The 16,118-nt window shown below is 39.9% G+C and overlaps 1 long non-coding RNA gene across 1 annotated transcript; it reads right to left on the bottom strand.

Annotated features, from left to right (window-relative positions):
- Positions 1–9,318: 9,318 nt before the first annotated feature.
- On the bottom strand, positions 9,319–14,640 carry LOC110311151. Its single transcript, XR_002379919.1, has 3 exons — positions 14,539–14,640; positions 12,726–12,845; positions 9,319–9,391 (listed from the first exon to the last, which is right to left on the bottom strand). It is a non-coding gene; the product is annotated as an uncharacterized LOC110311151 (long non-coding RNA).
- Positions 14,641–16,118: the final 1,478 nt, after the last annotated feature.

The raw sequence follows: 16,118 nt of genomic DNA, 5'->3' as shown, positions 1-16,118 counted from the left end.
CTGGGGCATATAAAGTTTGTGTGTCCAATGAAAGTCATGAGAAGTCAGGTTGTCACAGTGTCTTGGACCTTTTCCTACAGTGAAGCAAGCAAGGTGGATCTGGGGGCTAGCCTGGAATTCTCAGAACGTTTGGAAGGGAAGTGCTCTTGTCTTTGGCTCTGTGGTTACCCCTTACAGAGCAAGTTCCTCTGCCTACCCCCTGTAGTGCTCATCTTGATTCAGTATCTGACCCCAGCCACACTCTTATCTCAACTGGTCTGGCCCTGTGTTCTCAGCTTTACTTGGGAAATGATGAGTCACTTGTAGTAAATCACTCTCCATGGTCTTTTTTTTTTTCCCTTCCTCCATGAAATAGTGGGGAGACTTCTCTAAGGACCAGCATTGTCTATTCTGTGTTCTGTTTTCTGCCTGAAGACCATGTACTAGAACCCCCTCAGAACTCAGATGCTGCTGTGCACTCTCTCTCCCTTCCTGTTCTTATAGTGCCACTAAATTCTATTGGATAAGGACCCCCATCTTTATGACCTCTTTAACTATATCCTAAAAGTCTTATCTATAAATATATTTACGCTGTGTTTAGGGCTCCAATATAAGAATTTAGGAGGAAATTAGTTCAAACCACAGCATTTTGTATTCTCCCCAAATTGCATGTCATTTTCACATCTCTTCCCCCCCCCCCCCCCCCCCCCCCCCCCCCGTCTCCCTCCCTCCCTCTCCCTACCCCCTCTCTCCCCTTCCCTTTCTCTCTACCAGGTCAACAGTCTCCAGTGTCTTAGTTCATTTTATCATCAACTTTAAAATATATACTCTGTCTGCATTCCTTCCAAATCAGATATGGAAGAGACTACAAAAGTGACTCACGCTGAAGAAATTTTTTTTTCTCGGCCTGTGAACCCCTGACATCAGACAAGTTATTTGATTCTAAAATATAATGGAGGGACAGACATAGGACAAACATACTTATTCAAAACAGAAAAGAAAACAGGGAAGAAAGAGGAGGAGGCATGTTACCAGGAGTTCAAAAGCTGGCAAGCTGTAAAGGTTGAGTTTGAGCTTTGGTTCAGTGCTCCACTTCCCAGATCGTCTGGGTTCTAGATCGTTTCTGTGTCATGTCTTCTGGATGGGATCCTGCAGGTCAGCTACCGTGTGAAATCAAGGCAGTGGTCTTGATAACCTTTGAGTCACCTTTCAAGCTGGGTTTATTTTTTTTTTCCTTCTTAAAGAATGGGATATGTTTATAAACAAAACACTCTGTTGCCTATCGGGGCCAAGGAGTTGGATATCTTCCCTTTATTCCATTGTTACTAGGTCCATTTCAATTCATACTGAAATGTTTTGCTTATCTAATTGCAGAGGTCCCTTACTGAATTATGCTCCAGCGACACCCTTGGTGTCCTCCTCTTATTATTTTTGCAATAGGCTGACAGTTTTCCAGGTCTTTTTGTTCCTTTTGGCTAACAATTCCTTCTTGTTCACTTTTATTTCCCACTTTACTGTAACCCAGCCTCTCCTTCAACCCTCTGCTTAGATAAATCTTCCACCAAATAGCAGTTTCATCACTCTCAAGTTCTATGGGTTTGTTTTGTTTTGTTTTGTTTTGTTCTTTGTCATTTTGTAACAGGGTCAGGTTTTTCTCCTATTTTGTTTTAACAGCATAATTCATATTTCAGACCTCACTGGAATAGTCTTTAGCAAACACGTTCCTACCAACAGCTTCATGACTACCGTGTTTTCACTAACAAGATGCTATCTTCCTCTTTGCATCTCTTCTTCGTTTTAGCTCCCATATTTCCAGCATGCATGTTGAAAATATTCCAGCCTCTATATGGTCACTATGGCCCTTTTTGAGTTCAGCTTCTCTAGCCACTAAGAAAGAACTTTCTAGAGAAATATGTAAAGGTGTGTGACAGAGTTTTGCTCTCTTTGATCATCTAGAAGGATGAAATTTCCTGGTCCCGGGCTGTTGACATTTCAGCTTGCCAGTGCAGTTCTTGTCCTCAGGACATGGAATCTGATGACCTGAAAGAATGGGACAGGCTGCAATCTGAGGCTGTAGACAACCTTACTTCAGTTTCGGTGCACTTTTATACACAACTGTAATATAAAAGAAATGAAAGGTTGTTTGAGTTCAGAAAAACATGTAAATAAATACCAGTAAGCACACCCTAAATATTAACAGAGTAACCCTTTTCCCCAAACTTTCTCAGGACAGACCAATTTATGTGCAAATTGCCTGGCATGAACTATAGTTTATATCTGGGAAAGCATGAAAACCAGGCATAAGGCCATATCCAGGTTCAGAGTACATGGGCCAGATTGGGTTCTATCACTATGTTCTGACATTCAACAAGGATAAACATCTCTTATAAATTGAATGTAAGTGTTTGTCACAGAAGCCATGAAATCAAGTCTAAAAATAATCCAGGAAACAAAACACACCTGAGGTAAAAGGCTCTTTTTTTTCCTGGAGCCTCTCTCACAGTTCTCCAAGGCATTGTTCACCAGGTATTATTCTTTTGACTGTGTGCCTACTCACATCAAAAGGAACCACTTTGAGGAGTTGGCTGAACGGGGCAAGAGATCCACATAGCCTCTCTCAAGATGAAGCGGGCAGTTTAGGTTACCTTTATAATGAATTTGTCTTCTTTGTGAGAACATGGTGACCTAAAGCAGTGTGAGCCTAAATAATGAGAGCAGTGTGAGGAATGCAGCTCGATAGAGATTGGAACGTTGCCCTGACACACATTCCTTTCTCGAAGCAGAACGGGTAAACACCCGTGGAGAAGATGCCCAGAAGTAAGGTGGACTTTTCCAGTGCTAGCCTACGGCTCATATATCACACCCTAAGGACTATATAGAAAGCCCTATAGGATCTGTAGATTGAGGCAGAAATTACTTTTCTGGGTACAAAACAGGTGTTTCCAAAGTGAAGCTTCTCTGGAAGTTGACATCTAAAAAAGTTCAGTCTCCTGGATACCTTTTCCCAGATAGTAGCAAATGAATCTATGGAATACCACTCTTTCCTGGATGTCGAATAAGAAGCTCAGGTTAAAACACAGTATTCCCGATGAGCCTTACCAGGTTCCCATAGCGGTGATGGGATGGGAGTCAGCTGGGTGCACTTGTGTTTACATGGAAGCTGACTTTCCTTGCTGGTTGGAATGGTCTATGGTGATCTCCACAGTGTACAACATCATACTAACAGGATGCTTCCAGATGGTAATGGCACAAAAAACGGTCCAAAAGAAGGTCAGGTTACCTTATTACATATATATATTACCTTACATATATATAAGGTCAGGTTATCTCATTAAAAGGTACTTTGGTGCTCCATTCCTTAAAATAAAAACCACTATTTTGCTTGATTAATGGACAGATGTGTTTTCAGTAGGATCTGTATATACATTGTTGGTTCTGTTGCCCTGGCAAATAAACCACTTACATCCATAAACCTTACAGGCAGGATAAACTAAGTTGGTTTACATGTCCCATTTAATGGTTTCTTATATGTAGCAAATGAGTAGCAATAACAGGCAAAACTACCAAAGGATAAAACTTCTGAAAGACAAAAGGTGCTGAGAGCATTTGCATATTGAAAGAGAACAGCCAAGAGGAGTCAGGGTGTTGATCACTAGCACCACATAAAAATAAAAGGAGGAGGAGGAGGAGGAGGAGGAGGAAGCTAAGATGGAGCAGAACCATGCATCCAGAAGAAACTGGAAGTAGCAAAGGGTCGTATGGCTGGAGAGTAAGTTTGTATAGTGGTAGATCTGCCCATTCAAGGCACATAGCTTATAATTACAATAGCTAGATTGTGTTATTGGGGTTGTGAATTTCTGCAATAATCCACCACCATGGTATTCCATACAGTATTGCTTCAGACAAAGAATCTACTTCACAGCCAGAGAAATGTGACAGTGGGCCCGTGATCATAGAATCCACTGGTCTTATGTTCCCCACCATCCTGACGCAGCTGGCTTGACAGAAAGATGGAATGGCCTTTTGAATACATGGTTATAGTGTCAGTTAGGTGGCAGCAGCCTGGAGGGCTGGGGCAGGATTCTCCAGAAAGTGCTATGCTTGGAATCAGTATCTAACATACGGTGTGGTTTCTCCCATAGTCAGATACAGGGGTCCAGGAGTCAACGGAATCACTGTCACCCCCAGGGACCTGCTAGGAAATCTTTTCCTTCCTGTTCCTTTTGACCTTACATTCTGCTGGCGTAGAAGTTTATAAAGGCTAAGATTTTTGGAACTAAAATAGGTATGTAAACATGTTTTCTAATATGAGAAAGTGCCATTTTTTCTGTTGAAAAGGACAGTATAGAATATGAAAATATGTAGCAACGTTGTAAATATAGAAGAGCTGAGCTCATATGAAGACTGAGAAGTAATGGTAGCAGTAGTGTAGCTAGCACAGTGCAACATGTTTTGGGATAACAATCAAGATTATCCATTATTAGATGGTTTCCACTAACTCAACTCAGCTTCTGGTTTCTGCTTAGTTGTTGCTTCCTCCATGAAACTTTCTCTGTCTATCCTATGGACATGTAGCCTAACCATCTAATAGTGGCTAGTCTTATTGTTAAATTGATGGGATTTGTAATCCCATGGAAAGAAGTGTAATCATGGAAATACATATTTGGGCATGTCTTTTGGGTTTAACTAGATTACTTCAATCAAGATGGGAATACCCACTCTGACTCTGGAGGGTTCTTCCTGTAGCCCAGGGTCCTAGACGATATAGACAATAGAAAGTGAACTCAGTACAGGCACTTACTGCTTTTGGCTTCCTGACTGGACACAATATGTCCAGCTGGCTGCCACTTCTGTGTGTACCTTCTGCTGTGATAGACTGTATTAACAAACAAGCTATTCCTTCCTTAAGTAGCTTTTGCCAGATACACTGTTGCTTTGATGGAAGAAGTGACTACTACAGCTTTCCTTTTCAGCAGGCTTGGATGTTAACTGCTTCCTAAAGATCTCCGAGGTAAGTCTTGACCCCAGGCTTTGTGCTAGTTGGGAGTCCGAGGAGGTGTTGAAAGTCGGAGAGGCCTATCTTACTGTTAAGGCTACGGGCAAGGAAAGGGTGGGGGAAGGGGATGCTGTGTGAAGCAGTTTCGGGACTCAGCTCTTCTTCCTCTTCTCTCCCACTTTCTGGCTGCTGTGGCCTGCCATACGATTATCGTAATGTGCTACCTTGCTCCCAGCCCAAAGTAGCAATTGATCATGGACTGGAACTTCCAAAAGTGGGATACAAAATAGACCTTTTATCTTTATATGTTTATAATCTCTTTATTTGTCATGGTGACAAAAAAAACTAACATACTTTTCCAGTACCTTCCTCTTTAATAATGTGTTATAAATGCTTGTTTGATTGCTATGTTTTAACTAGATTTTGAGTCCTGTAGGGTCTGAAAATTGACTCTTTTTTTTTTTTTTTAAACCTAGTATGTCTATTTTATTACAGCAGGAAGAATAGTGTTAAGAGACAAATGTGATTGACTACATGACTTTTATTCTTTCCCCAAATCTATTACAAAATATCAAATCAACTATGAATAGAACTTTAAAAAAAGATATATTTCTGATGTAATAGACTAGCAAAGATAGCTAACATGTCACAAAAACAAGCAAGAAGAATTTGAAAACAGCACTAATGATTCCAATTCATATGGAATTACATAAGTTATTTTGGATCTAAATTTTCTGCTAAGAAGAACGTTTTCATGTAGTGTTTAAAAAATAAATAAGCTAATGATAAAAGGAGGTATTTGTCAAAATCACCTGTTGAATTTGAAATATACTGGGGGGGGTTGGGAGAGGGAGAGAGAGAGAGAGAGAGAGAGAGAGAGAGAGAATATTTATGCCTAGTACGGTAACTATGGTAAAAGCAGAAAACAAAATCCAAAAATTACATACCATGGAGACCATTGGGCCTAGGAGGGAACTTAATTTTGCTGTTTATAAAATTTACAGTATCTGCCTTTATATCTATATATATATTTCTATTATTTATATTTCTACCCATAGACTCACACCATTCTCAGCCTTAATCAGAAAAAGACCCTTTACCTTGTGAATGTTAGTAGATGCAGACTCACGGTTGCACAAGATGACAGTTGCACAAGATGCTGAGAGTAAGTGTTAATTAGTATTCACCTCTAACAGGACCATTTATACTCTAGACTCAGGAAACACTGAGGGAAAGGGTCCAGGAAGAATTTAAGGGCCAGAAGATAGAGCCAGAAGAATGTTTTTTTCTTGGTCAAGACAGTCATTGTAGTCAAAATAGCAGCTGTGGATATCTGCCCTGGGCCCATCAACACCGAGACATGGAAGAAGGACTTAGGGGTCCCTACCTCACACTGCTGGATTGCTTGCTACTGATAGATTCAGGGAGAGGCAACCATTGCCTTCAGCTGTGCACTCACTGATGACCTCACCAGTATTCAATAAATAATTTGGCAAGGAATTGTTGCTTTCATGATAACGAATCATGAAGATTATCATGACCACAAATGTATGAAGACTTGTTATTGTGGCAGTAATAATTTCTTGCCAAGATACTTATCCTATAATTGAAATACTAAACATTGGGGACAGGAAATTGACAAAATAATTCTATAAAACTAATACTTTATAAGATTTAAATAATTAAAATAGCATTGTGTTATGCATGCTGGTATAGAAAAATATGTTTTGAAGAGTTGGAAAATGATGAATACCAGGCTAGGGGTAGGCTACCTCTGGGAGTGTTTGCTGCAGGAAAAGACAGGGATGTCAGGATGGAGGAAGACTTGAAGCTAGTATTTGCATACTCATTCTTGTTTTCTGCTGTGAAATAGTTAAGAAATGCCAAGGAGCATACACCATGCTTGTATTGTGTATATTTCAGTAATTATGACTTACCAAGAATTACAGAGAATCCAATTTAATGTACCCAGGCCCCTTATCAAAATGTAGTAAATGAGACTTTGCACTGTAGATGGATAGTGAAAAACTGAAATAGAAGAATCATGTATTTGTTGGGGTTGGTTAAGGAGGTGTTTAGGAATTGAGTTTGTATCTTGGGCTGGTGAGATGTCTCAGCTGGTAAAGGTGCTGGCTACCAGGATTTATGATTTGAGTTCAATTCCTGTGACCCACGTGTTGGAAGGAGAAAACTCCTGCATGTAATCCTTTGACCCATACACAGTTGTTGTGGCATGTACTGCATGTTCATATGCACTAAATACATACATACATACATTTTTTAAAAAGGTTGTTTCTTCATAGTAAGGTATAGAGTAAAAATAAAAACACTCACAGAAACAATAGGAAGCCCACAAATAGATATATATTAAATATAAGTAACACAGGAAAAAATTTAGAGTAGTGAATCACCCTCATTTGGTACTCAAGAAATTTTATTATTTTCATTTCTATTAAATTGATATTATTTCACTAAACAATTATTTTGAGACAAAGTTAGCTTTGCTCCAGCCTACCACAACTCAAATAAATAATTCTAGGTTAATTTTACTTAATTTGAAAAAAATGCATATATTAAAAATTACATAATGTTTATGTAATAAGAAAAGAATGTACAGGATTTTCTTAGTCTCAAAAAATACAGATGTGGGACTGGCAAGATGGCTCAGCAGGTAAGAGCACTGGCTGCTCTTCTGAAGGTCCTGAGTTCAAATCCCAGCAACCACATTGTGGCTCACAACCATCCGTATGAGATCTGACACCCTCTTCTGGTGTGTCTGAAGTCAGCTACAGTGTGCTTATTTATAATAATAAATAAATATTTCAGCCAGAGCAAGCAGGGACTGAGTGAGCAGAGTTCATCGGAGAGAGCAGAGTTGACCAGAGCCAACAAGAGATCCTAAAATTCAATTCCCTACAACCACATGAAGGCTCACAACCATCCACAGCTACAGTGTACTCAGAGACATAAAATAAATCTTTTTTAAAAAAAGAAACCCTTTAAAAAATACAAATGTGTCTTTGTTTGTTTGTTTTTTGTGGCCACCATGGTCTTGTTCCAGGCCAGTAAATTACTCCATATCATACTTGCCATATGCTCCTTGCTTTAGAATATACCCATCTATTAGCCCTTTCCTAATACTGTTTAGGTCTTCAAATTGTTTCACTAAACTTGGAATCTCTTGGGGTCATTCATTCATTTTTTTCTTTCTTTTTTATAAGAATCCATAGTTGATTTAAAAAAAAAAATAATGTTCTATACAACTGGATGTCCAGATGGGCAGGTGGTGAGCTTTTATTCATTGAGGCACCATCTTTTTCTTTCCGCATGCTGTTCCTTCCTCTCTTTCCCTTTCTTCTCCTCTCTTAGGATGTTCCTTTCTTTGTGGCTCCCATGCTTCTTGTTCTGCTCAGAAATTTGTTCTTCTTTGACAGAATATGGTCATATTCTCGCTTCAGGGTCCACCCTTGACACACTAAACTTCTCCTTTGCCCTCTGATTTTGGTACAAGGTATCTTATGTCCCATTTACCTTGTTGGTGCTGCTTTTTATAGAACCAAAAAATAAATGATGGGAACCAGGAGGCAGCTCAACTTAATGGGACATTAGAGCTCTGCAGTCTCTTCTAAAACTGGTATCCAATCTATCCAGTTGGAGCTTTGCTTGCTTCTAATCTAGAATTCTGTTCTGTTCCATTCCATTCCGTTCTGCTCTGTTCCGTTCCGTTCTATTCTCTTCATAGGGAAAATAAATTTGCACTGTTGGTGGAGGACTGTTGGCATGCATGGCCCCAGGTCTTGTCTGATGACAGAGTCCATCAGCTCCTCTCTAGAAAGCATTCATGGCATTCCTGAGCCAGAACAGGAAAAGGACTGCGTGGCTATCACTCTCATTCAGTACATTTAGATGTGAACTGTGGTAGGCACAAAGCTCTCCCTGTAATTCTCTCGTTGTTGACCTCATCCAATCCTTCAAGGAGCTGCATAGAGCAAAAAGAGGAGGAAAGAAGAAGTCTTCCCTTCCCTGACTCTCTCCTCGAGCTGGGATACTGGTCCTATGCTACTTTGAGATGGAGATTTACACCATTAGTTTCTCTTTCTTCCAACACTGGCTGGACCGTCTACAATCAGATCTGATGCTTAAGCCTCAGACTCAGACAAAACTACACCATAAGCATCCCTAGAGCTTAGACTCCAATTGTGTGAACCAATTTCTGTTACCTCTGCTTCTTTCTCCATCTGTCTCCATCTCTTTTCCTATTCTTCCCTTATAACAAGTGAGTAACTTATATTTACATATACCTACTTACACTGTGATTTGTTTTACATTTATTGTCACTTATACTGAAAACAGCTAGAGATGCTGTGCAGTAGTAGGTTGCTCGCTTGCACAAAGTTTGGAGTTCTGTCTCTAGTACTGCAAAAGAAAAAAAATAATGAAAATATAGGTTAGAAACTGTCTTAAATATACTGGAGGAAGAAACTGTCATTAGCAGCACTGTCTTAACTTTTGAGGAGACTACAAAGGAGTAGCTTCAGGCTTCCCTTTTGGTTACACAGAGATAAAAACACACGTGGTCTACTTTATGTGTCAAGAGATTGTGTTGGTCTTTCAAGTTTTCATGTCACAGAAGTTTCCTTGGACTTTCCATGTACTTTATGTCAGACACATTGCTAGATGCAGTGGCATTAATAATGAACAAGGAACATACTGTCTCTGCACTTTTGATGGGGTTGTGACAATCTAGTTGAATAAGTTTGGTTGCATTAGAGTAGTGTATTGTATTGCTGGGATACATATGTATTTAAGGCTAGGCCAGGTGGCTTTTGGACTGCTGGGCTAAGCTAGCCTTCCCATCGACACCTGCTGCTAAACAGGTGTTGTAAAGTGGAGAGCAAGTGGGATATTAAGTCAGAAACTGAATTCAGTCAGTAGCCAGGAAAGCTTCTGTGAGGAATTCTGGGAGACAGTGAGTAGGAGTTATTCAGGGGAGAAGGGGACCCGGAAGTGACCCATGAGATAAAGACCATGGGCTGGTGGGTGACTGGCAAATGCTTGGCATAGAGGTAGAGTAATGCTTTGAATGAGAATAACCTCATAGGCTCATACCCTTGACTGTGTGGTGCCTCATTCGTGGAACTGTTTGGGAAGGATTAGGAATTGTTGGAGATGGTAAATTACAGTAGGTGAGCTTTGAGGTCTCGAAAGCCATGCCATTCCCAGGGAACATTCAGCTAAACGGAAATTCCTCACTGTAATAACCTTAATTTCTGTTGCCATACAATATAACATGGTCCAAAACGTTGACATTTCCAAGGAAGAGGAATATGAACATCATCAGGGACCAACTGTGCACCGCATGATCCCTAGGCATCTGCTTTTTGTTTTTCAGTATATCTATATCTTTATCTAATCTCTAATATGTAAAAATGTAAGACTGTTTTCTGGTTTTGTCTGTCTTGTCTGTGACATCCTTCTCATCTTTGCCTCCATTTCTGCTTCACCTCATGGATACCTCTCACCATTTTGTGGCTGAGTCCCAGCTGACCTTTTCTGACAAGGGTTCTCAGAGTCTGTTATTAACTGTAACTTTCAATTCTAGAAGCAGTTCACTTTGTCTCTAACAGGTTAGCTTTTTCTTGATGTTGAAGGTTACGTGGTTAAAATGTAGCCTTCTGGTCAGTGAGGGATTATAACAAACCCCTTTATGTTCTAGGAGGAAGGGCAGACATCTGTAGCTTTAGCCACTGTTCTTGAAACAGCAAGACCTGCTCACACATCTTTTTATTGTCAATTAGCTTGAGCACAGGCAGTTACAGATCCAGAGGATGCTCATTATCACATCGTGTTTCAAGTGTGCAGAGGGTTTAAGATCAAACACACTACTACTATTTTGATTCAGAGGAAAGTCATCAGAGAAGAATAATTTTAAAGAAAAAAAGAAATGCCACGCAAGCCACCAACCACGTGGAAACAGCAAACAACTTTTCAGCTTCTACTTGCATTAATGACAAATACACCAAACATATGATTAAAAAAACCCCACCAAGTTTATGGATGACACACAAGGCATGAGAGATATTTTGTTAACGTAAGTAAAATGTCTTATTTAACTCTATAGAAGTCCTGTGGTTGCAATAAATGAGAAACGTGGCAGAACAGCACAGAGATGAGGCCACCTTTCTAACATGGCAACACGAACAATTAAGGTCTATTCTCTTTAATGAGAGCCGTTACTTAGTTCCTTAACATTTTCCTCCATAACAAAATACTGATGTTCCTTCCCGAGTTAAGTTAAAAATTCAAATTATTGCAGACTAAAATTCAATAGCCAGAAGTGTTAAAAAATGTTTATCTTCTTCTACTAAATAGTTTACTTTCAAAGTTCTTTAGAATGTGAAATACTTCAGTGAACAGTAGGAAGTGATAAAATTAATAAAATGATATATACTTGCAGTTTGGAAAAAATCTCTTTATATATGTGCATATATATATATATATATATATATATATATATATATATATACATACATACACTTATTCACTTTACATTCCTCTCATTCCCACAATTCTTCCCCCACGCCTCCTCTTCTCCTCTGAGCAGGTGTGGTCCCCTGTGATATACCCCCACTCTGGTACATCAAGTCTCTTCGAGGCTAGTCCCATCCTCTCACTGAGATCAGACAAAGAAAATGTCTATTTTAAAACAAACATCTTATTGTTGTGTGATTGTGAATGTATCATGTGTGGATGTACAGATGTCATGATAATGTGGAAGTCAGAGAGCTTTCAGAAATATGTTTTCTCTCTCTCAATGTGCGACCTAGGGATCAGATTCAGGCCACCAAGCTTGCGTAGCAAGCATTTCCTCAATGGCCATCCCTCCATTTCTATCTTTTTTGACTTGACACGCTGCCTATAGAAACAATATGCATATCTTAGTAAGTATTGATTAAAACATAGCGGACTTGGTTTTAGTGCTTTGAAATTTGATGTGAAATATAAGAAATGAAAGTTTAGAAGGTAGCTTACCCAGTGGCAACAATCTACCCAAATTGCTGATATTTAAAAAGGAATACAAGCAGTGCCCTGAGGGTTTTTTTTTCACACTATGTCACAGTAACGAGAAGAATGTTGGTCATATTTCCTGTAATGTCCCAAGACTGAATGTGACATATTTAACTTTAGAGACAGTACAGGCTGAGAATAGGCAGCCAACGTGTTTTCTGTGCTAAGGAATGGGAGGTTGCTTTAGACTCTGAGACACGCTTCAGAGAGCAGTGTGGGTGGGGGAGTTTTCTCACAAAGAATTATCCACTTACAATGTGCTCAGAAATTTTTTTTAAAAAATCGAGACAGTCCCTTGATTTAGTGACACATGGGATTTCACACTGTCTTTGGTCTACTCAAAGTTTCTACCTTGCATCTCTTATGCTTTTAGCCTGAACTGTATCATGCCATAAACTCAAACATTTATGGGATCAAATACAAAATGACTCTTAAAAATACAGTAGAAAAGTTGCTTTGGTGACAAGCCCTTTTGGTGAGATTTGAAGATTTCATATTTCATGTAGTAATAGTCACAGGAAGAAAAGATTTCCTAAGTAAAGAAACCCCCTATAGAATACTTGCGAATTTTGGGGTGTGTGTATTAAAACTTCTCTAGTGGGAAATGAGTAGCTACAGATTGGTGTTTGACATGAACTAAGGCCTAGCCATATGCCTCAGTGGGTGAAGGCACATGTCATACAAGCCTGGTGCTTGAGTTTGGTCCCTGGCATCCCCATAAGTGTGGAAGAAGAAAGCCATTCTCAGTTGTCCTCTGACTGCCACATGTGTGCTCTGGCTCCCCCTCCAGCACCATGAGCTCCTTTAGACATAATAAATAAAAAAAAAAAAAAGGGAAATTAATTAATTGAAGTGACTTTCCCTTAGGTAGCTTAAAATCCAAGCATAGAAAAACTACATTCACTTTAGTGAACATTTAGAAGGCGGCACAAGGAACAAGAACCATCAAAGAAATAATTAGTGATAATGCATTGTTTCCCATCACCCAGAAATCAAGCACAGCCTCCTAGACCATCGGATTAAACACATCTCATTTCTGGATCCCTTTCACAGCCTGTTAACATTGAAAAAACAGGTTTAGATCTTGGTCCTCTCTAAATAACCCTTCAAAATGTATTTAGTATGAAACAAGAGTTGTTGGATACAAATTTAAATTAGAGAGCCGAGTTATTTTAACGGAGACAGTCAGATACTGTAAGCAATCGCTTTGTACAGACTTTCTTCCTGAAATAATAGATAGAAAAGTGTTTCTGTCATAATGGGCATTATTTCTTCACTTAAAATATTTACTTTACAAAAGGTCATTTGAACTTACTCATAAGTGGAATTTTACAATGTACCATCTCACTAGCAAGCGTGAGTCAACACGGATCGTTACTGAGTTTGGAGAGTGAGGACTCTTTGCAAACCGAAATACACATGGTCAGAAATACACCCTGCTCCCCACTTAAAAAAAAACCCAGAAAACAAAACAAAAACCGTGTCTAGACACAGTTACTTATTGAGTTTCTGTTTGATGTTTTAATTCCTGGAATGTAGTCCGGGCATCGACCATATCTGTTGGACTACCATGAGCCTCCCACACTTCCAGGAACTTTCCTTAAGTTTTCATTTAAGTCTCAGAAAAAAGAAAAGGGCAGACGATAAGAAAGACCATGACTGTCATGTTCTAGAGAAAGAGAGATGAGGTATCTGAGGGAGGGAAATGACACCTCTGTGTCACCTATTGAGAGTGGCAGAGGCAGCACTGGAAGAGGCAGCACTGACTTTTTCTGAGGCATGGTTCTGTTTTTGCACTGGTTGCCTACACATGGCTAGGATAACTCCAGCTCCGGCCCCAGCATGGCCAACTTTTAGTTTTGACAAGAGAGGGGATTCCTGGAATGTAGAGCTAACTTAAAACAGTCCTGGGCAAAACCACACTGGCTGGTCACTTTGAATGTCTGTGTGTGGTAGTTTCAGAAGCCTCTGTTCCAGATAGATCATCTGCCCTGGCTAGGCCGTTGTTCTTTCCAGGGAGACGAATAAGTCCCTCTGGGGACTTGAGCTAGCTACCTAAAAGTCTATTCCAATCTTCAGCACAACTTCAGAACTCTGAGATCAAAATGTTCAAAGCGTGTTTCACCTTCCAAGACTGGTATCAAGCTCAAGATTTAAGCACACTGATATAAGATTTAGGCACACTCTTTGGGTCTAATGCTGGCAGTACCCCAGTCTTTGCCAGGTAAAAAGCTTCCATTATTATAGCTTGTCACTTTTCCATTCGGCCTAACTTTTTTCCTTAATGAGGCCTTTCACATTCTTTTTACCACTCCCCCTCCCCAAACTTTTAAAAAGGAGAATCATATGTTTCTTGATAGTAGAATGTCTGTCTTTAGGAAATCATGAAAGATAAGGCCATGAACTATGAATGTCTAGCTGGTTTTACTCTGAGCAAAAATATTTAATTTCTTATTACAAGTTTTCTTTAAAATATGGGCAATAATATTCCTTACCTTACAAGGTTACTGAAAGTATTGAATTATTTTATGTAAAACACACATAAGGATACTTGTCTCAACGAAAGTGCTAGGAGCCAGACGTGGTGCAAACCTCTAATCCCAGCACTTTAGGGGCTAAGGAAGGAAGATGACTATTTCAAGGGCAAATTGTGATGGTACAATAACTAAAGATTCTACAGTAGCACATGTAGAATGTGGTGGTAACCAATGACTCTCCAATGGGTCTTAAGACCTACTCTACCACAGGAAAACCATTCCTGGTGCTTCGCTACTCAGGGCTAATGAAGTCATAGATCTTGGAGTAGAGCCTACTACAACTGACACTTTGCTAAATCAGTATAGTCCCCAACTATTTTCTAAATATCTGTCCTTATACACAAAGATAAGTGTAGCTCTCACCCATCAGCAAGAAAACTTCTCTTTGCAACAGATAGAGACCACTACAGAAAACCATAACCAATCAAAATACAAAGTTATGGAGCCTAGTCCTAACTGATACAGCTGCAGTGTAACTCCTCCACCCGAGGCTCATGGCTCATGGAAGAAGATGGGGTAAAGAGGCTGTTGAGAGCCAGGGAAACAGGAATCCAGATGTGAGGTGTATCTCTAGGAATGTTAGAAGCTACAGCCATGAACTCTCACCAACATGATTGCCTAAACATGAGCTACATGGAGGCAGCGACAGTAGACATGCTAATATGGATGGTGGAAAGCTCTTTTAGGCACAGCCCTATGCAAAGAACTCCAAGTCACTAAGGGATGCTGAGAAGAGGAGAAATAGTTTCCCCAGGGATGAGCACACATTGGCTATCCAATATCAAATGATGAGCCCTGAAAACATATGTATGAGTTAACATTATACAGACTGAGCAGGTTATATTTAAGTATTTAGGAATATGTAGGTATATACATATATGCTTGTAACAACAATTAATGAAAAAAGAAGCCAGGAATTTGAAAGAGAGCAAGGATGGGGTAAATAGGGGGATTTGAAGGGAAGAAAGAGAACGGGAGAATGTTCTAATCGTATGATAATCTCAAACACTAGAAGAAAATGAAATATAAACAAAAGTAAAACAGGAGGTACTAGCTCTGCCATCCCTGATTGTACACACTGCATTGTTCTCCCACAGGATACCCAGGGGTGCAGCGGATGATGTGGCTGTGGCTCAAGGATACTAGCTGAAGATGACGTTGATGTCAAGCTCATGAGTCTTGCTTTCCAGCAGTGCTGGTGGTTTTAGATACTTTCCCTAAGAGGCATGTTCTGTTTGTTCATGTTCTGATCTTGATGCACATGTTTGGCAAGTTCCCATCACTGTGGCAAAGGTGCCCAAGGTAAGCAAGTTAAAAGAGAAAAGGAGTATTTTGGCACATGGTTGGTTGTAAGGAGCTCAGTCCCTGGTGCTTGGTCCTGATGCTGCAATGTCTCACGCTTGGAAACTCCTGGCAGACAAAGCCTTTGCCTCATGAAAGCCAGGAAATGGAAAGATGGAGAGGAAAGAGCTGAGTCCTCATTTCTCCATCAAGGACTCCCTCCACTCCCACGACGACCTAATTAACTTATATCCTTT

The sequence above is a fragment of the Mus caroli genome, chromosome 16 (genome assembly GCF_900094665.2).
Source record: "Mus caroli chromosome 16, CAROLI_EIJ_v1.1, whole genome shotgun sequence".
Taxonomy (NCBI): Eukaryota; Metazoa; Chordata; class Mammalia; order Rodentia; family Muridae; genus Mus; species Mus caroli.
This window is presented reverse-complemented; position numbering and strand designations above follow the sequence as displayed.